The 24,242-nt window shown below is 52.6% G+C and overlaps 1 protein-coding gene and 1 long non-coding RNA gene across 2 annotated transcripts in view; one reads left to right on the top strand and one right to left on the bottom strand.

Moving 5' to 3' along the window:
* Grik3 (glutamate ionotropic receptor kainate type subunit 3) overlaps positions 1 to 24,242 on the bottom strand; it is a 478,898-nt gene that overhangs the window by 240,948 nt on the left and 213,708 nt on the right. The gene's annotated exons all lie outside the window — the stretch shown is intronic.
* Positions 13,294 to 16,275, top strand: LOC104863437. Its single transcript, XR_780573.1, has 4 exons — positions 13,294 to 13,351; positions 13,505 to 13,727; positions 15,077 to 15,226; positions 16,181 to 16,275. It is a non-coding gene; the product is annotated as an uncharacterized LOC104863437 (long non-coding RNA).

Below are 24,242 nucleotides of genomic sequence, written 5' to 3' on the forward strand. Positions count from 1 at the left end.
AGTCCAGGGACAGGCTCAAAAGCAAAGCTCCTTTCCTGGCCTGCTCCTCTGGGGTCAGGTCTAAAGCACCATCCTCAGGGAGAGCTTACCCTCTACAAAGCACCTTCCCGTCCACTCCGCTCCCCATTTCTGCCCATCCCTCTCATGCTCCACAGGGGTTTTCTGGCCCTGAATGCACAGCCCAGTGCTGAGCAGGCCATTCAAGAACCTAGATGGTCAGTTATCAGCCACTTCTCTAAACTCTCCCACTGACTTTCTGCCTCTGTCACCCCTGGAATCTCTGCAGAGTGCGATGCAAAAAGCAGAGGAGGAGGAGCCACTTCCTGCCTTTGGTTCCTCGGTTTCCCCATCCACTCTACCCTGAAGGAAGTGGTGAAGCTTGACTGAGCTAACCAGAGCCAAAGGAGGAAGATTACGCCCAGGAGAGGGCCAGCCGGGTCCCCAGAAAAGGGCACCTCTTTTGCAGGTGCTCTACAGAACGTAGTGCAATCTCCCTGGATTGAAGTGCCTGCCGCACACCTCATCTTCCCACAGAGTCAGCCCCAGCAGGGATCCCTCCAGTCCCCTGTTTCTCTGGCTGTCGCTGAGCCTCCAGAGGACCCTGCACAGCTCCTTGGTGTGGACCAGGCACTGAAGTTTACATCCAGCCCCCTGGGCTGGCTGACCTTCGCCCTGAGGGGGAGGAAGATGGAAAGGCACAGCTGGCCCCATTGTGTTTGCCCTGACTGCGCCTAACATTTACACACGGAGGAGGTAGTCAGGCGCCTGAGGCTGGCAGATCAGCCAAGCGGGAGAGAGAAGTCAAGGCTGAGCCAGGTCTGAGAGATGTCTGGGGGCTTTCCGGTTCCACACCACTTTCCCTAGGGGTGGCCAACATCCCTAACCCCTCCCTCCCCCAGGACCAGCACCAAGCCCAGGGGTGGTGGGCAGGGACACCGGGGGCCCTTCTACCCAGAGAGTTACAGGCCAGGGCTAGGAGGTAAAGCACAGACAAAAGACACAGAAGCTTTATTTAGCAATCAGTAAGGAATTTGGGTTGGTGCCAGTAGATCATTAAGTCAAGGGTGAGGGCCTTCTGAATGCTGGGCCCTGCGGCTGCCCAGGTTGCTGGCCCTGCCATGTGACAGCAAGTAAAGGGCAGTAGCAGAGCGAGGACAGGCTCAGGAAGACCCAGAACGGGAGCTCAGACATAGAGTCACAGATCCTAACTGTTCAGCCTTGGGCAAGTTACTCACCCTCTCTGAGCCTCAGTCAACAAGAGAACGAGAGTGTGTTGGTCTAGTTAAGGGATGCACAAGAAGTAACAGGCTTGGCACCCAGCAGGTGTCGGCGATTGCCTTTTTAAAACATGACTGATAACTAAGAGCAAAGCAAAAGACCCACACAGCCCACTGTCTGCAGGGCCATTGATTCAGGGGTTAGGCTGCACGGTGACCGGACAACTCTACCTCAGGACTGGCACTGTGGTTGGTGTTTCAGATGTGGTCAAGGGGCAGCCGATATAGCTGCCACCACAGGGCAGGTTTTGCCACAACAGAGCCAACATCTATCACACTCTAATGAAAGGGTAATTGTGACCAGGTCCAGGTCAAAACTGGCGAAGCCGTGCATATGCCAAACAGTGCCGAGTACTTGATTGGCAACTCACTGATCCTCACCGCGCTCCTGTGTGTGTGGCTACCCAAAGTCAAGTGGAGACACGGAGGCCGACCAAGGTCAAATCACTTGGCCAAGGTCACAAGACCAAGTAAGTAGCATTTATTCTTTCAGTGCATAAGGGGCAAGGTGACAAGGGAAACCATGGTAAATCTCGTAGCCTTGCTTTCCCTCTAGAGAGTCAATGATGAGACAGTGAACAGAAAAATAAATAAGACAAGATAATTACACTTTAATTAAAGCAAAAAGTGGGGAACGATGTTAAAGTAGAGAATAATAAGAGAATTACTTGTAATAAGCTCTAGATCAGAGCCTAGCACACAGTAGGCACACAGTAAATATTTTTTGAATAAATAAAAAAAGGGGTCAGTGGTGTCTTTTGCTGACACTTGAAGAGTCAGAAAGACCTAGTCGTGCACAAGTGGTGAGCCCCAGGTGAAGTGAACAGCAAATGCAAGGGCCCTGTGGTAGGAAGAGCTTGGAGTGATGGAGAAGTTGGAGGAGCCATGAGCAGCAGTGCAGCAAGCAAGAAGAGTAGCATGAAATGGATCTAGAAAGCTGGGCAGGGATCAGCACACTAGAGGTCACCAGGGTAAAGGAGTCTGGGATCCACCCCGAGGGCCAGGGAAGCCAGAGAGGAAAGCAGCACAGTAAAGAAATCTGGTTTCCATTTTTAAAAATAAATTTGTTTGTTTGTTGTGGTACTAGGGTGTGCTAAATGACAACCACTATTTATTTATTTGTGGCACTAGGTGGTACTAGGTACTAGGACTAGAATCTAGGGCGTTTGTGCTGAGCTATATCCCAATCCCAATTGCTAAGTTGCCCAGGCTGGGTTTGAATTTAAGATCTGCCTGCCTCAGCCTCCCAGAATGCTGGGATTACAGATGTGCACCATACACCCTGCTTTTCTTTATTTTTAATTTTGAGTCAGGACTTCACTAAATTGCCCATGCTGGCTTCCAATTTGTGATCATTCTACCTCAGCCTCTCTAGTAGCTGGGGTTGCACGCCCAGCCCTGTTTCCTTTTTAAAGAGGTGTGGGAGACTGAAACTGAAGCTGGCTACCAGTTCCTTGTTGCTCCTCCCACCGATGGGCAGAACCTGTTTCACTTCCCTCGGCCTCGGCCCTTGGTCTACTGGGCCAGCAGGGCAAGGCAGAAGTGAACTATGTTATTCCATGTCTGAGCCGCCTAAGATCTGCAGCCCCACAGTCCGCGCTGGAAGGACCCTGTGACACCAGGCAGGGTCTGGGAGAAGCCAAAGCCACAGGAAAGCACATGGAGAATAGGGCTTTCCTGGTGGCAGCACTAGCTGCACCTCCAGCTGCCTGTCTGGGGGCCCAGCCGTCCCATCCGTCCGCATCCGGGGAGCGTAAGAGCCCTCTGGCCCAGCAAGTCACCCCAGGCTCTGTAGAGGTAACAGCTGCTGCTCGAAGTCTCCTTTTGGGTGTCTGTTCACACCCGCCAGGTCCCCAAAACAGCAGGAATAGACCAAAGGAGGACAAAGGGGTGGAGACTGCCTCCTGCTTAGAACCGAGTGACCCCCCCCCCGGCCTCCTTCCCACCGCCATGCCAGGGACACCAGATCCTCCTGCCCTTCCTCCTGCAGTTCTGACTGCCCTCTGCCGTCGCCTGGTCCTGACCATTCTCTGGGGACCCCTGGCCACCTCTCCTTCTCTGCCCTGGGTGCCTCTCCCATCCTGGCCCCAGGGTCCGTGCTGGTGGGCGGCAGGGGCTTCCTCCCTCCCCACCGGCTGGGGAGGTGGCGGCAGCCCCTCCACCTCTCCGCTGCACTCAAACGGCACTGGCTGACCTTTACGAGCCTGAGACTTGATGGGCCCGGTGTTTTATTAACCTAATAAAAAGGCAGCCTGGTTCAGGGGCTTAACATTTCTGGAGAGGAAGGCTCACCCCCTGGGGCATTGGGAGGAAGAAATACCGTCTTGGGCTGGCTCCCCTAGCCCCGTTCCCAGGGACTTCTTGGAGGGAGGCAAAGAGAAATTCATTGTATTCCCCATCAAACGGCAGCAGCAAGCCGCAGAGCTTAATTTAATTTTGTAATCAGTGGAAGCGCAGGCAGAGGAAGACTGCTCTGTTTTTTTCACTTTGCTTTTTAATAGGATATTTGACAGCACACATAATACAGTGGCTTTATGCAATAAAGAACGTGAACACACACACACGCAGCAAGGCAACTGCAGGAGAGTGGAAAGAACCCAGGATTTGGAACCCAGAGACCTTCTCCCTTGCTCCCTTTTTTGGCTTTGGGATGAGCCACTTCATGCCTCTGCACCTCTTTAGTTAGCAAGAGTATTTCCTTGTTTTTCTCAGATTTAGTGGGGATAATAGCTAATATTTATTGCGGGCTTAATACAAACACAGGGGGATGTGCAAAATGTCTCGGTGAATCTCAGTGACAAGGCTACAAGGTAGTTAGCGTTATTATCTCATTCATAGTAGAGGGATCGGAGGCCCAGAATGGTTGAGTAACTAACCCAAGGACACCCAGCTCGTAGGCGCTAGGGGTGCACATGAAGAGGGATTTCAGTTGTGAACAATGGGAGCTGATTTTAGATGCCTTCACAGAACTGACGGTCACGGAAACTGGCTGCGTGGCCTGAGAACCTGGCTTGAGGCTGAGCTTCTGAACCCAGGGCACAGAGCAGGCCAGATGAGGAAGCTTCCTCTCATCGTGGAAATCTGGTTGAGCTGGGCTGGGGTGGCACTGGGCACCTGGTCATACGTGACCTGGAATGTCCCCTGCCCGGCGAGGTGCAGTGTCTTCTGCTTTGGGTCACATCTCCCATCAGAATGTTGGGGGCCAGCACTCCCAGTGCTTCTGCAGGTGGGGCTAGGAAGCCAGGGATTGTCTAAGCTCAGCAGGCTTCAACTAAGGCCTGTTTGGGGTAAGAGGTCTCTGGGGCAATGGAAAACCCATCGTGAAGGAGGCAAGAAGACTGGGACACGACGTCACCAAGCAAGGGCCATCTTCCCTCCTCTTTCCCTGGCAGTCTGCTCCTGCCTGGGGACCACCCCCTGCCCTGGCTCCCAGACAAGTCATCCCTTGTCCTTGGCCCTCTGGACCAGCCCCAGCCCCAGCCCCATCCTGTCTGGGACCTGCTCTCCTGCCCTCCCCTTTCCGGCTCCATCCTCCACCCACCCTGTCACCTGGCTCCCAGCAGCATCAATGTGATGGTGTCTTTAGAATGCTGCAGTGACTGCCTCAGCCTCCAGCCAGGGAGCGACTGAGCAGAGAGCCTCACCAGGGCAGAAGGCACACATGGTGCAAGACATAAAACTAACCAGTGTTTACAAAGCACCTGCTAGGGCTTTCCCAGAGGTAAGACAGGGCTCTGCCCTGGACCACATCCTCTTGCCATAAAGAGAGCAACCCCCATGTTCTCGGGCAGCATCGCCCTGGGACACAAAGGCCTGCTCAGCCTGGAGCATCCTGAGGGGGTCACAGAGGCAAGAAGATTCCAGCTGGGGTGTTCACTAGCAAGTTCTGAGCCTCAGTGGTTGCTGCGTTGGGGTGACAGTGGTTCCCAAACCAGGACCAGGGTGAGTGACAAAAGTAGTTTACAGCAGCAGCAACCTCATTCCCTCATTCACTCCTTTCTCTGACCAAGGCCATGAGAGGCACCTATAGGACAGGTTATTTGACAGATGAGGAAACTGGGACCAGAAAGGGCAGGGACTTCTCTGAGGTTGCCCAGCTAGGGTAGCATACCTGGATCTTGGACCCAGGTCACCTGGCTGCAGCATCTGCATGCCTGATCACTCTGTTGTACTCCCCTTCCCAATGCAAAGGAGCTGGAGGTGGGAGGGCCCTCCTGGGCTGGGGACAGCTGCTGTGCAGTGCTAAGGAAGAGGGGCTGGACCTGAGTGGAGACGGTTGGGTATTGCTGGGGGCAGAGAGCACGGGTTCTTGTTCAGAGGGCAGAGGGGTCTTGGGGTTTCTGAACCGGGCAGCTGTGGGACTCCAGGGAGCTTGGGGTGGACAAAGATGCAGGATGCCTCACAAAGCAGGGCAGGGTCACAGCCTGAAGCAGGAGCAGGAGGACGACGGGCTGTCCTGGAAGAGCCCCATCCAACCCTTTTCCCCAGACCATGGCCACGGCTCCCACCACAAGGGGCGTGGCCTCTCTGGCCATCTGTAGAACAAAAGGAGACTGTGGAGATGACAGGAGGCCAGGGTTGTTATGGCCAAGCCCAGCAGTCAGTGAGACCCTGTTCACTGGGTGCCACTTCTGTGCCCATGTCCCCTCCCCGCTTCATCCAAGGGGTTGCTGACCTCCTTGCTCTCTACCCTGACTCTTCCTGCAGGCTCTCAGCAGTATTTGAGTAGCCAATGATCTCGTATCTTTTTGGAATGCAGGCGGGATCATAAATATTAAAAATAAATAAGTGAATGCACTCTCGACCCATGCCTTTGCATTCTGTTTGGTTTCTGCCTCTGGCTGCTGACCCTGTATCCCTCAGCTGTGTCCTCTGCCTGTTGCCCTATTGTGACGTAGTCCCCAGAGACCGCTGTGGCTCTCAGCCCCTCCCTGCTGCCTGGCATTTCCATGTCCTGCTCCATACTCTCCGCTTTCCTGAATGAGAGTCCAGGGAAGAGACTGCAAAGAAGGAGCATGATGGTAAAGTCACTGACTGTCCACCCTAGCGGACATCTGGGACCCAGAGGGCCAGGCTCTGCCTGGGTCTGGGCTCCCACTACCTGGAAGACAACGCCTATGCAGTGAGCAATTCCAGAAAGCCGGAAGACCATTCCCAAGCATTATCCAACATGGTGTCCAGTGGGCAACCGAAGATCCGGATGGGCATTGGGAAGCATCTCGGCAGAAATCTCCACAGAGCTTCCTATTTAAAGACTAATGGCTCTGCTCTGCTGGCCCAGGTTGCCTAGTGTTAGAAAGTAGCTGTTGCTAAACACACACATGGTATAAATACATTACATATTACATCCATCCGTCGACAAATACTAATCAAAGAGCTGCCGCGGGGCTAGGCACCACACTAGGCCCTACAGATACAGACACAGATGCAGCCACTGCTCCCTATAGGGTCGAGCCTGGGTGGCAGCTGCAAGGACATAGTATGGCTTTGACTGCAAGTCTAGACACCGAGGAGCAGAGGAGGGATGCACTGGTTCACCTGTGGACACAGCCTGGTGGGGTGAAGGAAGGCTTCCCTGCTGAAGAGACGTGACCTTCAAGTGGGGATCTAAAGAATGAGCAGGAGCTGGTCAGGTAAGAAAGAGGGGAAAGCATGCCAGCAGAGGGGCAGCACCTTCGAGGGCCCTGAGGCAAGGAGGATCTCCTGGCGAGGGGCACAGAACCAGGCCTGTGTGGTTGCCAACAAAGGGCAAGACCGAGGTGGGAGCTGGGTGGTCAGCTTGGCCGTGCCATATAGGATCTTAGAAGCCACAATAAGGATTTTAGATTTCACTATAGATGCACTGGGGAGCCACTGAAGGTTTTGGAGAGGGATGACATGGTCGTATCTGTATTTCACAGATCTTTGCAGGAGTGGAGAAGAAAACGAGGGCCAGGCGAAGTGGGGAGGTTTGAGTAGAGTCACATCTTGGTCTGATCGCTGTCCTAATAAATTTCTGCTTAATTCACTCAACAAACATGCCCCCGTGCCAACCCCACAGCTCTTTCTCCCCCTGCATGCTTCTGTTTTGGGGAGAAACATGCCCTCAGTCCGCCAGTCTACACAGATGCCTGGAGTCTCCAGGGCTCAGCCTCTGGCCTCCCTCCTGCCCACCTCGCCCGCTCCCACCCTCTGCAGCACCGCACTGGCACCCATTGCTGGGGACGAGTGTGCTCTTCCCTGCCTGGCCTTGGCTTTCCCTGCTGCCTGGAGCGGCTTCCGCTCCCCCCTCCTGGCTGGCTCCTTCAGGGTCTGGTCCCAGTGGGTACCCCTCATTCATCCTGTCATTCTCCCATTGGCCTATGAGACGTGATGAACCATGTGGGGCCCTGGGAACAAGGTGAGCCCGATCCCTGCCCTCGGGCCATGGCAGCCTGGGCCCTGGATGCAGAGCCCTGTTCTACCCATTGCTCCCGGAGCACCTGCACGTCCCCATTACGTTTGATAGGTGTGTGTGGTGTTTCCCCTCCTCATCTGCAAGTCCCACAAGGACAGGGTCAGAGCTCCGACACTGTGCTCGGCACATAGTAGGGCCTCACATGTCGCCCGTGCAGAGGTGACTTTAGGGAACCTTTAGGGATGTGCCACTGTGCAGCTCAGCCCCAGAGGATCCCCATGTGACCCCTCTGCCCAGACCTCATTACAGACTGCCGTTCTTGCACCGTCCTCCCAGAAGTCCCTATACCCATCACCCCAAGCACAACTGGAGGCCCAGGAGACCCACGTCCCTCCCGCCTGGCACAGGGACAACCATGCCTGGCAGCCCTACTTTGCCATGCAAAAATGTTAATTAGAAACAACACTAATTGGCACGAATGTTACTACACCCAAACTTGTATTCTGTGCCAGGCAGGCAAGGCAGGTGACACCCAGCCCCCGTCCTGCCCTGCCTGCCTCTGGTCCCCCAGGACCCTATGGACTGCACTTTTCCTGCCACTTGAGAGAAGGAACTCTTCAGTGTCTGCCACTAACTGGGAATAAAAGGGAATATGTGCCCATCTTGGAGAGGAGACACGTGTCACCTGCTAGACACAGCACCACCTTTCTTCCTGCTGCACCCTGACACTGATTGCTGGGTCATGGAACCAAGGGTGCCAGCCTCAGAGGTGGATTCTGTGACTTTTCTGACTCTTCCATATCTGTGTGTGAAATACAGCATCTGATCCTGCCCTATGTCTCTGTCCGTCCTGCTCAGGACCACTCAGAGATCTCTCGGGTACCCCATCAAGTCCCATCCTAGTCTTGCACAGCCCACTGGGCAAACTAGACAGCTGGTCTCTCCCAAGTTTCCGTTTCTGCTTCTGTGGAGGGAAGTGAGACCCCCACCTATGGGCTTGGTAGGCGCTCAACGGGGTCACAGTGAGCAGCCCTGGCACATACCAGTGTTCACCTGCCCCTGCAGGAGACGTTTAGTGCTGCCCCAAAGGCTCTGGTCACCAAGGTTCCTACCTTATCCCAGAAGGAAGAGCAGCAGGATTTGGCCCTGCCCTGAGCCCCCACAGGCAGCCCCAAGTTCCTCTCCAACCTGACTCCACCTGGCAAGAGCTGGGCCTAAAGCTAGAGTCAGGAGCCTTCAGATCCCTGAGCCAGACTCCCATCCCCTCCTACCAGCCAGTCCCTGGGCCAGAGCCCTCCAATCCGCTCCCTGGGTGGCCCAAGCCTGGGCTCTGTTCCACCACCGACTGGGCATCTGCCTGACTCCCAGCTCCATATTGGCTTGCACCTTCCCACGGTGGTCACGGGCAGGCAGGTCCTTCCCTGAGGCCGCGGTCTGTGCCAGACCGAGGCTCTGCCCCCGGAAAGGAGCACCGCCACCAATGGGGGTGCCCGGAACCTGAGCTCCACGTCTAGCTCCACCTCAGCAAGTGTGTGGCTTTGAGAAGCTCTTCGCCTTCCTATGGAGAAGTGGCCACGTTACTGGGTGAAGAGAACAATTCGATACAATCATTCACACATGATGCTCATCACAGAGCCCGGGACACAGTGCCCTCCCTGGGGCTGCCACAACCCTTCTCTGTCTTTCACACAGTAGTTTACTTAACTCGGCACCGTCTGACAAAGCAGCGAAACCAGTGCCCAGAGAGGCTGCATCACTCCCCAGGACTACCCAGCGCGTAAGGGGCCGAGTATACATCCAAACCGAGAGAAGCTAGCTTGAAAACATGCTCAGAACCATCTCACAATGCCTGCCCTGAGTGTCAGACCAAGGCTGCCTGCCCAGCTTTGGGCCTGGACCTCTCCCAGAGTCCCTTGCTGGCCCATCCTACCCAAATCACACCAGAACCTGTCACCCAGGCCACATGTCCTAGTGCAAGAGGGAACACATGTTCCCACCCTCGGTTCTTCCACACCCGTGTGCCTGTGAGTGTGTGCATGTGTTCCTGTGCAGATGTGAGCAACAGGGAGCAAGCCAAAGAGGCCAGCAGGAAGAAGTCACAGACAAAGAGATGCTGCTGCCAAATCCCTCTCACCTCCAGAGGAGAGAGGAGGAGCCGGGGGAGGAAAGGGAAGGGGAGAAGTGTGAGGGCTGAGTGTGTGTGAGGCTCCCTGCCAGCCGTGAGAGGGGCTGTGAATTTCCGAAGTTGAGCAGGAGACAGGCTGTCTCCTCCTCAAAACCGTGGCTGTGCAAGGGAGAGTGTGTACGTGCAACACTTGTGTGTTCGGAGGGCTGTGAATGTGCATCCGGGAGCCCTTCAGACCATCGTGGTGACAGCCCCACCCCAGGACTCCAACAGCCCAGATTCCAACAGGCCTCAGCGACTTTGGTGGCAGGCAGGGAGGACAGGAGGGTGGGGAGGAGGGACGGCTGGATGCAGGAGAAGGCAGAGCGCTCACACGCTTCCGGGAGCAGCGAGTTGGCTGCCTTCCACTGCCAAGCCTTCCTGAAAGCAGTCCCATCAGCAGGGTGACAGTCACTGAGCAGCCCCCTGACCAGCGCTGGGCCTTCCCCAGGGCACAGGCCCTTGCTTACTCACAGGCACTATTTTATAGATTATATAACAGCCTGAAGGCAACTGCTGTCGGGCACTGAAAAAGCAATTTTCCTCCCTATCTTCTGCTCCCTGGCCAGCCAGACCCCCCCCCCCAGTTGGCTGCCTTCCACTGCCAAGCCTTCCTGAAAGCAGTCCCATCAGCAGGGTGACAGTCACTGAGCAGCCCCCTGACCAGCGCTGGGCCTTCCCCAGGGCACAGGCCCTTGCTTACTCACAGGCACTATTTTATAGATTATATAACAGCCTGAAGGCAACTGCTGTCGGGCACTGAAAAAGCAATTTTCCTCCCTATCTTCTGCTCCCTGGCCAGCCCGCCCCCCCCCCACTAAGATGAGGCTGCCCTGTATGGGTAGCGCCTGTGTTCCTGTCCTGAGATGGTGCAGCCAGAGGCCCTGTGCTTGCTCAGGGAATCCTTAGATTCCCCTAGATGCCATGTCCTGCCGTGAGGGCACAGCTCAGGAGGGGCAGACTCAGCTTAGGCCGAGAACAATTGATGGGGCCTGGTCAGCCCTCCTGGCCCAGGTCGCAGAGCAGGGCAGGAGTCCCGCCGGCCTTTCCGTTTGGGACCGGAATACAAAAGGTAAGTCCAGGCACACTGGGGGCCAGAGATAGGACCGTGATGCAGAGACCACACATGACCCTGAAGCCAAAGTGATCTGGTGCCAACTCGTCAGGGTGGGGTCATTCCTCTGGCCTTCACTTTCACTGTCTTCCATGCAACAGGCACGGTCTCACTTGGGGTAATTGGGGGCTCGCTCCCTATCACCTGGCACATAGTAGGAGCTCACAGGGCTGTGAGCACGGGGCCTGGCAGAGGCGGTGCTCAGCGAGTGTCTGTGAGGGAGGCTGCTAAGAAATGAGCTACATAGAAGTTCTACAGGAGCAGGGCGCACGCCAGGGTACCAGAGGATGGAGCAGCACAAGAGACCAGGACCCGGCAACTTTCGTGCAGGAGCTGCCTCTCCCTGAGACGCTTGAAGCGGTGGGGTGTGCTCCGTGCAGGAGGGGAGGCAGGCAAGCAGGAGTCAGGGCATAGAGAGCAAGCTTCCAAAGACGCAAGGACCCGCTATCACTGCTACTCCTAGAAAACCCTGTGGACAGGTTCTCGTCCACGGAAGTTACTCTAAGTGCTTTTTTGTGTATTTGCTTATTTCCCCTCTCTGGATATACACTCTCATTTGAGGCATTTTACAAATGAGAAAACTGAGGCGTGAGAGCGAAAGTCACTCGGCCACCAGCACGCTGAGCTCGGGGTGAGCACTGTGGAGCCAGGCCTCCAGCCCATCAGCCCTTTTCCATCCGTCGGTGGGGGGGGCCCTTGTACATGGAGACAGGAAATGTAAACTCGTGAGAGGTAGGAGCCGCGGAGGGGGCTTCCGGAGCGTTTGGGGGCGGTTGAAATAGGGTACCGCACTTGGCTCCCTCTGGGCCCAAGGATGTGGACTTGAGATGGGACTGGCGGCACGGGTCATAAAGAAGACAAGGCTCACAAGGGAGGGGATCATAAAGGAGGCTGCTTCCACAGGCATCTCTCTGCCCCGCAGGAGCATCTAGCTTTAAACGCATGCCCTTGGGACAATCCACTCCTGCACCACACTGCTGCCTCGGACCCTTCACAGCTGTCAGCCCCACGCCCGCATCAGACAGCGGAGGGTCTAGCTCCGACTGCACAGGTGAGCACAGTCAGCTCCAGTGCTTGCTGTATGATTGGCATCTGGCAGACCCTGGACTCAGTCCCAGATCTCGCAACTCTAAATTCTCTGATCTACACGCTGTCTCTCCTCCCTCAGCTGCACCCTCTTGGCAGGTCCTGATCTGTCTGATCCGCCTCATAGATCATAAACCCCAAATAACACCTGCAGAATGAATAAGCGAGGCCAAGGCCCAGCGTACCAGGGCCCTCTGGATCAGACGGTGCTCAGGTTGTACCTGAGGAGAGAAGCAGGGCTAAGCCCTTTCCCTTCTCCTCCGTCCGTCTAGAGAAGATTCCCGGTACATGGAGACGGGGGGTAAAAGGTAGGGGCAGCGCAGGAGGCAGGGGTCCCCGTGCCAGTGACTGGAGTCAGGTCCTGAATCGGCCCAGAGGGCCCAGCTCCCCGCCTTCTGCAACTCCCGGGCTGGTGATTGCCAGCCCAGGTGGTAGGAAGGGCCAAGAGCTGCTCTGCGGAAGTGCTGGGTGGCTCCGAAGAGGGGTCCTCACAGTAAGACAAGCCTTTAGGGAGGCACAAAGCGGCCTGCATTCCTCAGGTTTGAGGACTCTCACTCCGCCAGGGCTGCTGCTCTGGAGGAAGCAAAGCTGACTCGAAAACCCATCTCTGCTGGAATACGAATGACGGAAGTGCTCTTTCCGAAGCATATTAAAAATAAGAAAAAAAATATAGATGTATATATGGAGAGCGAGAGAGAGGGCGCATACATGACAGACGGAAGGGTACTCGGCAGAGTATTTTTAATCCTGGAGTCAGGATTATGTAAGGACGGGAAGAGAAATGTGAAGGCAGCTGGTGAGTCATCTGGAGCAGGCAGGGAAGCAAGTCAGGCCCGCACCTCCTTTCACTCCCTGCCAGCATCTGCAGGTGCCCAGACCCGCGGGGCCACACCAAAGAGGCAAGAAAGGTGGGCCCAGGGGTGAAAGCTGCAGTGCGGGTGGCTCAGGGGCAGCTGTAAAGAGGCAGCAAGCTCTGCAGGAAGAGCAGAGATGTGTAGGACCCAACAGGGCCCAGCTACGAAAGCTGTGTCTTGGAAACACTTGTAGATTTCCAGGAAATTGGAAAAGGCCTTGGAGATATTTTCGAGTGAGTACTTGGCTCTACGCTGCAGATTCCCCGTCATCTTTGCCTTCCTGTAATTTGCTGAAATGAGGGATTGTGAAGGCGCAGCCTGGAGCACACACCGAGACCACCTCGAGGGCTGACAGCCCAAGGGCCCCTCTCCAGGTCCGCAGAACCCTTGCCAGAGCCAGCAGGCCGTGTGAAGGCAAAAAGCTTCGCGATGGGATGTTAGGAAGCACATCTCGACTGAGCAGGAAGGATCTAGAGATGGGTAAAGAGGGAGGCTGGGCTGTCTGCTCCCAGGGAACTTCTGGAAGGGTACCATCTGCCTGGGGGTGGGTTACACAGACATCTGCCTGAGGCAGGGGACGGGATGGGATGGCCAACTGAAGCTCCTGCCCCTGCTGGAATTCTTTTACTCTAGGTGCTTTACTACTCAAACTACCCACAGCCGCCATAGAGCCAGCCAACCTTCAGTAAAAGGATGCCCATGGGTGCCCTCTGCCTTCCACTGCCCACAGCTACCATGTGCTGAGAGTTCGTGATGGCCCGGGCAGAGTGCTTGGTTCGCTGGTCACATCTAATTCACGAGCCCCCGTACAGAGCAAAGGTTATTGTTCCCGTCTTGGAGATGTGAGAGTGCAGCTGTAAGTTCGGTTGGGAATTGGGATTTTAACTCACTCTGGGTGACTTCAAATCTCATTGCTTTTGCCTCGACAGCATAGACCCTCAGATCCCGCAGGCTTTACACTTGCAGAGCGGACACCTCCCTAGAACTTGAACCCTTGTTGTCTGCTTGGTGGAAGCCATATAAGGAAGATGTTAGCCCGGAGGGGTGGCTACTGGTTCCAGGAATAGCTTCATTCATCTCTGGTCCATCCCACAAGGAGGGACAGATCGCAGCCCTTGCCCCTCAACCCAGCCAGGAGTGAGCCAGCTGCTGGTACCATCCAGGGCTGCTATATGAGGCTCCTGATGGGCCCAGAGGGATGAGACCTGTGCATCTCAAAGGTGGCCTTTGCTGCCCAAGAGCTGATGCTGTTTGCTGCTAAGCAAATGAATCTTCCTTTCTCTGGTTCTTGTCAGAGGGTCCTGGAGAGAGGTCCAAGGGGAGGCTGTGTGTGTCTGGGGGTGGCCTGGTTCCTGCCCTGGCCCAGGCTGCCCTCCAGCTCCAACTCATATTGCTGAGAGAGCAGAGATGGAGGTGGTGAGGGAGAGGGAGAGGCCAGGTTGTCATCAGACAGGTTCTGGGAAGCGTCCCTAAAGGAGATGGAGGCTGCAAGCCACCCTGGCAGGTGCTTGAGCCATCATCACAGAAGAGTACGTCACGAAGCTCAGAAGCTCAGGCAGATTTATTAGGCAGGATCGAAGAAGTACACACTCAGAGACAGAGTGTGGGTGCTCAAGAGGTGAGGTGCATTATAGTCTGGGTGCAGGTATCTATAAGGTCTTGGGGTGTCCTTGGGACAGATGAGCTAGGAGGTATATTTTTCAGTTGTCATTGTCTGCCTAGTATGCCTGTCAGGTTACCCACTAGGGGGCTAAAGCAAAAACTGACTGTATCAAGTAGGTTAAAATGTAAACTATTTGCATGTGTTTGAAATTTAGATACGGTACCCTGTTTCTTCAAGGGAGGAAATCTGAAATTTGTAGATTTATAGTACTGGAGGAAAAGCATAGGTCACACATATGAACTTACCATATCTTTAAAACTCTTGGAAAATTAGAGATGAGGAGCTTGGCAAGTAATAAAGCAGGCCTAGTGGTTAAAAAAATAGTATTATAACCTTGATTGTGTCTTGAAGTTGCATCTTTCTCAAAATTATAATTGTAAAATTACTACGTCTTTGTCTCTTTTCTTTTGTCTTTTGTATCGGGGATCGAACTCGGGACTTGCACTTGGCAGGCAGGCAGTGGAACCACTGAGTTAAATCCCCAGCCCTACTTGTCTCCTTTCTACCTTCTACCTGACTTTATTTCTTCTACTCTATCTCAGGTCAGACAGACACAGAGACCAGAAGCAGAAGTGACACGGCAAAGCAGCAGCCCAACACGGACAAAGAGAAACCGAGGACGAAGAGAGACTGGAGAGCCATGGACAGAGACAGCCAAATAAACCTCAGACAGAGTCCAGCCAGCTGACTAGGTTTGTTGACCGCCCCCCAGTGCCAGGCAGTGTTCTCCGTTCAGAGGACACAGGAGCGAGTGAAACAGAAACTCTGCCTTCCACGGCCTCCTGTCTAGGGAAGGCAGGGGCAGCAGAGATGGGCAGTCACAGGGAAGCTCTCTAGACACAATGATCCCAGGTAGCCGTGAAACAATAAAGCAAGGTGAAGTGATAGCAAAACTGAGAACCCCAGACACCCAGACAGCAGGAAAGCCATGAGAAACATCATAGGACCAGTGGAAGACCAAGGAGGGAGGACCAAACAGAGAAGAGCAACAGTGCCTGAGAAGCCAGGAGATGCGGAAACTATGAGAGAGATGCTATTGGTCGGGAATTCTGAGAAACTGAGAGGCGGGGGTGGGGGGGGGGCGGGATTCAGACAGACACAAAGACAGGGACAAAGAGACTATTACGATCACTTAGTATGGAGTTGGATTTTTTAGACCTCCCCTGGCTCCATAAACTTCAACCCTCTCCACTGCCCAGGGTTATTGGTTATTACAAAACTGAGAACCCCAGACACCCAGACAGCAGGAAAGCCATGAGAAACATCATAGGACCAGTGGAAGACCAAGGAGGGAGGACCAAACAGAGAAGAGCAACAGTGCCTGAGAAGCCAGGAGATGCGGAAACTATGAGAGAGATGCTATTGGTCGGGAATTCTGAGAAACTGAGAGGCGGGGGTGGGGGGGGGGCGGGATTCAGACAGACACAAAGACAGGGACAAAGAGACTATTACGATCACTTAGTATGGAGTTGGATTTTTGAGACCTCCCCTGGCTCCATAAACTTCAACCCTCTCCACTGCCCAGGGTTATTTTTATTATCTTCCCTGATGGGTGGGCCCTAAGGTCTGAAAGATATTTGTCTACCAAATAATCTGCATTTCATAAGTAATAATTAATTTGCCTTCCCATTTTTTATTCATCAAAGACGTCTATGGCTGGCAATCAGCATTTCAGATCAGCAGGAGAGATCTTGAGTTGTCACACTGAGCCCATAGCAAAGCAATCTGCCATTGGAGCCATCAGCCCTGCAAAGCCTGATCACAGGTAAATTTGCTGCTTAAGTTTGGGGAGATGTTGACAATAGTTCAAAGGACACAAAGAGAGGCCCTGCTGCCTTTGCAGACCCCTGGATCCAGGGGCTCTGTTGTCAGATGACAGTCCTAGAAGTCCTTCATCTTGCTGGGCACTGGGCTGCATGACCTGAGTGGAGGTCCTGGTTAGGGGAGGCTCCTCCTTGGGAGCACGTGGCCTGAAGTGGACCCACACCATCTATCCAGGTAGCCTTTTTTTTTTCCCAAGCAAACTATAACCATGAAAAGAACAGTAAGTCCTTGGCTGAGCCTCTGGCCATGTCTTGGTTCTGTCCCCGTCCACTAGCAAACAGCCATGCTAATCCAGGGCACATGGTTTTCTGCTTCGCACCTCCTGTAATTCAGTTCATTACTCTTTTATTCTTAATTCTCTGAAAGTTCCCCATTGTCTTCCAAACTGCACAAGCCAATGGCTTCTTCAAGTTCTAGTCTCTTTAGCATTTAGCAGTGGGGTCACCTCCTCCTGCCAGCAGTATTCAGATGCTAGACTCAGGTCCAGAAGCCTTCAGTGTGAAGGTTGGTTTGTCTGTACCCATTGTAGCATCCTCAGGTCTACTTCATCGTATCACCATTTATATTTCATTTAGAGTTGCTTTGTGCACTTGTGCTATTCTTCTTCTATTGAAAGCATCAAATTCCACAAATATTGGTGACATTAATTCCCCAATTGTATATTAAAATTAGAAGAAAATTCTATTTGAAGAAAGACTTAAATAAATGCAGTGTCTAGGGATAGATATATTCCCTTCTCACTTTCAGCCTTGTCCATAATTAATTTCTACTTGGCAATGCTGTTCTTTTATTTATTCAACAAACATTTGCTGAGCACCTCTCATAGGCCAGGCCCTATGCTAAGAGTGTGGGTGCCATGAGAATCAGGATAGGGTCCCGGCCTTCTAGGAGCCTGGGGCAAAGAAGGGGAGGCAGGGAGGTAAACAGCTGCTAGGCAAGGCGGAGGGCACTAAAGCAGTGACACAGGCTGAGCCTGAGTGCTTGGGGACTGTGGCGAGAAGGCGGAAGGCTAGGACTTCAAAGACACTGTGCTCAGGGAAAGTGAAACCTCAACTGAATCCCGAGGCCCAAGAGATGCGTGGGGGTTAGAGGAGGACAAGAGAGGGAAAAGGAATTTCCAGTGAGAATGTTTAACCCAGAGAAACACAGAGCATGAGACAAAAATCAGTAGAAGGGCGGGCTGTTGAGAATGTATAACAGCGGGGAGCAGCTTGGTGAGGAGGGAAGGGAAAGGGACGCCGTCTCATTCAACACTGGAGATTGGAGAGGGTTTTATGTTTGCTTGTTTTGCAGTATTGGAGACTGAACCAAGGGCCTTCACACTGAGCGACATCCCCGGTCCTTTCTATTTCTCATTTTGAGACTGGGTCTCACTAAGTCACTAAATTGCCCAGGCTGGGCTTGAACTTGCAGTCCTCCTGCCTGAGCCTCCCGGAGTGCTGGGATGACAAGCGTGCACCACCATACCTAGCTACACTGGAGAGTTTAGATCACACATCCCTGTGTTAGGTGACGTCCTCATCCCTCTGAGGAGATTTCAGCAGAGAATGGTATGACTGCATTTGGGTGACAGCCAGACCCCTTCTGGCCCATGTGGAAACCAGGGGAGAAGATGCTGCACTCATTCAGATGGAACCAAATAAAGGCTTGAAGGGGGTAAGGGGATGGAGAAGGCTGCGAATGTAAGTGGTATACAGTGGGAAGCACCTGCAGTCCTCCAGAACTGGCTGGGTGACAGATTTTTTTCATGTTCTTCCTGATGTCACCAGCCCTTTCTGGGTTGGCTTGTCTCTGATCTTGGCCTTTGGCGCTCAGGGCTAATGAGCAGAGGGATACCCGCTTCCGTGGACAGCTTCTCAGCCCCTGAACTCAAATATGCCACAGCTGATGTTTGGTTGCGCTTGTTTTCCTTAGAATTGAGAGCCCTCTGCCTTCTAGTTTCCCCAGCTAGATTTGTGTCAGATTCATAGTCTCTGAAGAAAATATCAGCAATTACATCCAGGTTCAAACATCCTTCCCTACCCTCTTTCTCCTTCCGTCACTGTCTTTCTTCTCATCGCTCTGAAAAGTGCCAGTGACAAATATGGTGGTTTGTAATTAATTCCACCCTTTCCTTGACTATTTTTGCCCAATTGGAATCAAGGTTTACATTGGTTGCCAAGGGGAACCATGCTATTAGGTATCTATTCACCAACGTTTGGAGCTCACCACCAGTGTGCAAGTTACTTTGCATTAGATTCTAAAAGGGTGCTCATTAACTCGATTATGCTGGAATAAACAGTTCTAATGCAAGCTACACTTAAGAGAAACTTTTTTCATTTTTTGAATATTTCAGACCTGTTTTGTAAGTAGAATTAATTTTTAAAGAAAATTACATAGTGTTTTTCTCACAAACAAAAGTAGATGGAGGGGAGGGGAGAGAAAGGAAGACAGAGCCAAACAGAATAAATACAGGAAAGACAGAGGTGGTGTGGTCACAGATGGCTTCCCACTGGAGTTGCCCATTGTTGGCTGCTATCATTTTGGAGATAGTCTATGGGACTGTAAAAGCCACGTTTTTATACTTTATAAAATATACCAAGATTGTGACAACTGCAGATTAAAAAGTGACACGAGCATGGTCCTGCCATTCCTCACTCCTGGTTTCAGTGCTCAGGAAAGTCTCCATCACTTAAGATGTCCACTTTCTGCCAGATATATGGTTTGTCTCACTGACTGGCATCATAACTCAATCACAGTTGACATATCTGCCTTCTTGCCCTGACCTGTAATTTGTTTTAATTCTCTTTCTTGCCCAGATCCAGAAACCCTAATGCTTTTTTAAAATTTCCCATGCGTGAAGATCATGTTGAACTTGGTAGTGTAAATGTAGTTCCAGGGAGAAATGGGGTAGAGTAGAAGGAACACCAGCCACACAACTTCCCACAGGAAAAACCTTGTACGAGTGTGAGGTGGTGGTTCAGAACCATGGACAGCGACGGCCAGGGCTGCCTGGCCCTGTCTCGCAGTAGGGGGATTAAACTGTACCCAGGACGGATTACAGAGGAAGGGTTGGTAAGACATTCTACAGAGCCAAAATATTCTGAGAGTTTGTATGCTATGTCTGGTTGCATCGACTTTGCATTTTTACAAAACTAGAGTGTTGGTTCAGGGCAGACCTGGGTTCACTCAGTTAGTAGTAACTCTGGAATTCTGACCCATGCCTGGCTGACTGCAGCACTGCCTTCACTTAGCCACAACTTAGAGACTCTATTTCTGGAGCCCTTCCACATAAAGGAGTGAGCGTCACCAGTCTAAGGGTTTCCCACTGGGGAAATGGCTCATTCTAACCTTATTTGATCTCACAGTCTCTACACTCCATGCCAAGCCTGAAAGATTACCTCAGAAGGTTAAAAAAAAAAAAAAGACCAAGCAAAAAGAATAAAGGAGAAGCAAACCATTTTAAAAGAAAAAAAAAATACCTATAGTGCTTGCACCCAAACACAGTCATTTTTCACTCCTGCATATTATCTTCCAGCCCTGTTGACACACTGACATATTTTTCCATCATTGCAATCAAAACAGTTGTAGTATTTGCATTGTCGTTTCGCTCAGTGTCTTATCATAAACCTTTCCCGGGTTGCTGTACAGTCTCTATAATGATCACTTTTAATGTTTGCATAATGTTCTGACAAATGGATTCATCGTGATTTACTAAGCAACCCCCTAATTGTTGAACATTTAAGTTATTTCCACTTTTTTATTTCACAGACTGTGATTTGATGTGTATTTTTATGTGACATTGCACGGGGTGATGGAAAGAGCATGAAATAAGAGAGTTAAAATTTACTCTGCAACTTACCTTGAGTGTGCTGAAAGAAGCCTTCAGAGGCCTGATTTGGGACAAGGAGCAGGAGAAAGAGTCAGGCTAGAGGAGCAAAGGCTATAAGACTGAAGCAGGCAACCCAGGGAAACGTGCAAAAGGTAGCTGGTACCTAATGAGTATGAACTGCCATGACTTTACAACTTGCCTCCTCAAACCCAGGATGGAGCAAAAGAGAAAAGCACTGTAACCCAAGCAAGGCATGTGAAGGAACTGCTTCTCTTTTGGTCAAATGTTCTGGACCTAAGGCTGATGCAGGTGATATATGCAAAGGAAATCTCCTTCAAGGAGCTGTAATGAGTAAAGGAGGCAGAGAAACACTTCACTGGGTTTCTTCTGGGCTCAATACTTTGAGGTTGAAACCTTACAGTCATTTCTCTGCCCTGTAGACAGCCCTCTATGAGCTCTCCTTGCTAACTTGCAAATTCAAGGCACATCCCACTTTCTCTACATTCCAGAGCCCCTGACACAAGCATGAACCCTGAGCACAGCTACCAGTCGAAAGCCAGCCTCCCCAGCTCCTTCTGTCTCTTTCTCCCCCAGGACAAACTCATGGGCCTCTTTAACCCTTACTGCCACACTGTGAAGGTGGATAAGCCCGAAAGTCATCAGAGTTCTAGACTCTTCCATGGTTTCAGTCATTGTCGTTGCTTTGTACCCAGGCTCTAAGATGATCTCTGTGTGTTCCCTTCAACCCTCAGGGGTGAACATATCTGTGCAGTTTGAAGATGCATCTAGAGAAGGCAAATAAGTAGATCCTAAATGTTGGCCATTTGAGTGTGCCAAACTCCAGCGGGTTCTTCTGGAGACCTCTAGCTAGCCTGAGCCACCTATTCATGAATGTGGCCCCCTTTCCATGCTTGTACAATAATAGGAGGTCATCCTCCTATACCAACCTGCAAATCTCCATGGTAATCCTACTTGAGGGGCAGAGGGTAGGGCACAGGATAGGAGAAGAAGAGTGGCTGCTGATAGTCTGACCCACCAGAGTCCTTTTGAGAGCAGATCCTCAACACACCAGCCTCACCCTACTTCCGCTCCTACATGTGGTTCCCAGAACTTGGCTGGAGCACGGAGGCCTTGTCAGGGGAAAGTTGCTGACCAGCCCCTTCTCGTGGGCTGTCAGGGCTAATTAACATCAGGGCAGTTAATGGGGGAACACAAAACCTATTTAAAAGCTACATTTACCACTTGGCTGGTTCCATTACACTGTGCAATATCCAGGTGCCACACTTCTTCTCAAAGTGTGTGTCTCCATGCTTCTGAGAGCTGAAGGGGTTAGTAAGTCACCACCCAGAGCCACCTAGGAGGGCTGTCCCATCCCTTCCCACCTCCACAGCAGGCTCTGCTGCAGGGTCCAGCCACAAGAGATTCCTCCACCCACGGAGCCCCAGGAAGAAGGCCCTGCAGCAGGGCATAACAGAGCACACAGCTGGCACCTGGCCTGCCACCTCCAAGCCTATGGGGACATATCACCCCCTGCTAGGGTCGCTCTATGCTCCTTCCACATCTGAGCACCTGGATGCCAGTGGGCACGACCTACTGGGTGGAGACCTCTACCTGCCCACTCCCTCTTAGAGACCCCAGGGGCAGGATGACTCTCACTCCCAATTCTCACCCCTGCACCTCCCACTGAAGATCTAACTGGGTGCACAAGAAAAGTTCAGATACCATTTGAATAAGATCTGATCCCTCTCCTCTGAGGTGCCCCCCACCGCTCAGCTCTGCCATTAATGCCACCTCACCTCACCCCCCGTATTCAAGCATTTCCTCCCCTTGAAGCACAGACCCATCATTTGCTTCCTCCTGACCAGCCATGGGCAGTACCTAATGTGGAAGCACAAAGGTCACTAACAGTGACTCTTTTTTATTCCCCCAGTACATCGGTAAGGAGTGCCTACAAGGCACTGAGCTTGGCCTAGGACACAGAGTGAGCAAAGCTTGTAGTTTAAAGGTAGACACATGCAGACATCAAATACTCACAGAGGGGCCTGTGGACACACCTGCTATAAAAGAACAGCAGAGAGAGCCCAAAAGCAAATAACAGGGCTCTTGAGCTGCACTGTATCAAGGAGATCTTCCAGGACACCCTGGAGGGGCGCATCTGTATCTTCCTTCCCCTACTGCCACAGTGTGCTGTGTCTGCCACCATCCTGTCTGTGTCTACGGAGAGCTTCCTGTCACACCTCTGTCACTGGCTCTATCCTTCCAGTCACAACTGTTCCATCACTGCAGCCAGCCTCAAGCCTCACTTATCCAAATAGGGGTCAGGCCGTGGCCCCTAAGTGGCCTGGGCACTCCTCCGGGAGCCAAGAGGAAAACTGTCACCTTGAGACAAGCGAAGGACCTGCCCTCCCTCCTACCCCGAGGGTCCCAAGCCTATCCTCTCAAAGCTCACAATCAGAGCATGCTTCTCCAGAGGAGGCTGGGTGCTGTGTGGGTTCCGCAGGCCTCCCCGCACTGGCTGCTGGGGACTTGCCCGTGGCCATTCCAGGATCACTTCTTCCAAGAATAGAGTAGCTGCCGCTCACCCTTGCAAAAAGCAATGCCTGTTTATGCTGGGGAAGTGGGAGGTACTAGAAATGTTCAGATTTGCTATAGCCTTGAGTCAGGTAGCTCTTAATGGCAAGAGATGAGGGCAAGTCCTGTGAGGGCATGTGGTGCCCACACACCCAGTCACACCAGAGCATCTGCAGGGCACATCTCCCCATCTGGCACTCTACAGGGTCACAGGATACACAGAAGGCCTGGCTTCTTCCTCTGCAGCCAGACAGAGGCTGCCAGAGCTCCACACACGTTAGCATACATCCCAGGCAGACTGGAAAAGCACCAAACACACAGTGCTGTGGGTCAGGAGATGCAGTGCCAAGTCCAAGCAACCTTAACTCACTGTGTGATCTTAAAGGTGATCTTCTCTCTCCAACTTTCAGTTCTCTGTGAAAAAGGGAGCTAGGACTAAGTAACTGGCTTTCAGATGATTTTCTGTGGGCCTAAATATCCCCTGGAGCGAAAGGGAAAGCCAGGGTACAAGGATTTTAGCCAAGGTGGCATCAGTTTTACCTGCTTTGTATATAGAGCTTCTGCAGAAAGTTTTCACTCAGTAAAAGAAAACAAGTTCATTGCCAAAAGCAAATTTGAAAATGACTGAAGTGATAGTCCCTAAGGCCCCTTCTAGCCCTGACATTTTGTGATTTACAGTAAATAAAATAACATCTAAAAAAGAGGCTTGGAACATGGGGAACACAGTAGGGACACAATGAGTAAACGTTTTTTTTTTTCTGCTCTGCTCTTCCTGTGTCATGAGAGCCCATGGCAGGTGCTCAGCTGAAATCTGCACCATCTCCTGACCTTTGAGTTGAGGAACCACATGAGAGGCTTCCATGGGAAATAAGTGGAGTGAGGCAGGAAGAAAGGAGAGAGAGAGGGCAGGGAGGGAGCCAGACAAGCCAGAGTTGGGCCTGGGACCCTCAGGTGCCCAGCTGCTGGCGGAGGGGGCATGGACACCACCCCCAGCTGCCGACTGTATCATTTAGGCCTCACGCTCTGGTTGCCATGGAGATGGGAAAGCGTGGGCCCAGGGCCCCGGTCTCTCCACCAGAGGCAGCAGCACCTGCTTCTGTTGATCTCCCTCCATGGAGGAAGGCGTGAAACAGGGAGCTTCTGCACTTGTCTCGCCCTGTGTGTCCCTACCACTGCCTCGCTCCTCCCTGCTCTTCTCCAGACTTATCAGGGAAGCCAAAGGCCAGGTCCCCTCTGCTTAGGGGGCTGGGTCACAGCACAGGCTCACGTGAAGACAGAGTGTGCAAGGGGAATCGGGCTACTGCAGAGCAGACAGCTTGAGGCGGGCTGTGTGTGGAGGTGGATGCCACCCTGTGAGCAGCAAATGACAGGAGCAGAGAGGTAGGTCTGACAGGAGGTGCAGACATGGATCTCAGGGGCAGAGGCAGTGGGCTGGAGAGCAGCCAGGCCAGGGGCTACGGGAGCCATTCGAGTGGGAGACAAGGAAGGTACTGGGGACAGAG

This window comes from Fukomys damarensis, unplaced genomic scaffold (assembly GCF_012274545.1).
Source record: "Fukomys damarensis isolate Sample0158 unplaced genomic scaffold, DMR_v1.0_HiC HiC_scaffold_23, whole genome shotgun sequence".
Taxonomy (NCBI): domain Eukaryota; kingdom Metazoa; phylum Chordata; class Mammalia; order Rodentia; family Bathyergidae; genus Fukomys; species Fukomys damarensis.